Raw genomic sequence first — 1,114 nt, 5'->3', positions numbered from 1 at the left:
AATTCCACACATCAGAGTTGTATAACGTTATATATTCTCAGGACCCCCACAGGACCACCACAGAGCAGGTATGATGTGGTGGTGGGTCATTCTCAGCTGCAGTGACTCTGACATGATTGTGTCTTAGTGTGGTGCGAGTGGATCAGACACAGCAGTGCTGCTGGAGTTTTTAACCCCTCAGTGTCACTGCTGGAGCGAGAATAACTAACTAAACCAAATAAAAATATCAAGTGTCCACTGATGAAGGACTAGAGTACAACCAACACACACTGTGCAGCAACAGAAGAGCTACAGTCTCTGACTCTACATCTACCAGGTGGACCAACAAGGTAGGAGTATCTAAGTGGACTGTGAGTGGACACAGGGTTTTAAAGCTTATGGTTTCTCATGTTTAAGCTCTGCTCCTGCACATCCCAAAGGAATTGTATGGAGCTCCAGTGGCACTGGAGGCACTTCATTTACAGCTGCTTCAGAGCGTCTAATTCCACCAGCAATGCTTTTCTATGAAGACAATAGAAGCTGCACTAAATACAGATCCATGTACATATACAGACTACTTCCCCCTTATTTCTATTATTGTTATTAATATTAAAATCATAAGTAAACCTGTGATTCAAGTTCCATGAACGAGAAATATCTGTATATAAATATTTACTGACAATTTTAAAGTATATTATTTTTATCTATGTTACTATATAGAACCTTTCTGGCTAACAGCATTTGCACCATTAAAAAGCATAAAGCAGTTGCTGTCATAAACACACCTGTCTCTCAAATGAACAGGGGCCTCGTGGCACAGACAGGCCAAGGCCTCATGCGCTCAACAAAGAAGAAGCAGAATAATGGAAATGTCTGCTCTTTTCTTCTGTAAAAACCCTCATACCAGACCCCAGACCTTTAAATTCAAACGACAGTTCTCTCCTGGTTCAGCCGCATCTCTATGTGCTGTCGCTCTCTAATACTTCCCTCTACCTCCTGTGAATGGTTGGTTATTGTGTGGTGTCCTTGCTCGGGATCACAGCAGCAGCACCTCCGCATTCATCCGTTCCACATTCTCAGCTTTAGAAACTTGCTCTGCCTCCGAAAAAGCCTCCAAATTGGATGTAACTGAAAA

The sequence above is a fragment of the Hoplias malabaricus genome, chromosome X1 (genome assembly GCF_029633855.1).
Source record: "Hoplias malabaricus isolate fHopMal1 chromosome X1, fHopMal1.hap1, whole genome shotgun sequence".
In the NCBI taxonomy this organism is placed as follows: Eukaryota; Metazoa; Chordata; class Actinopteri; order Characiformes; family Erythrinidae; genus Hoplias; species Hoplias malabaricus.
The sequence above is the reverse complement of the archived record's forward strand: the minus strand, read 5'-3'. Positions refer to the sequence as shown.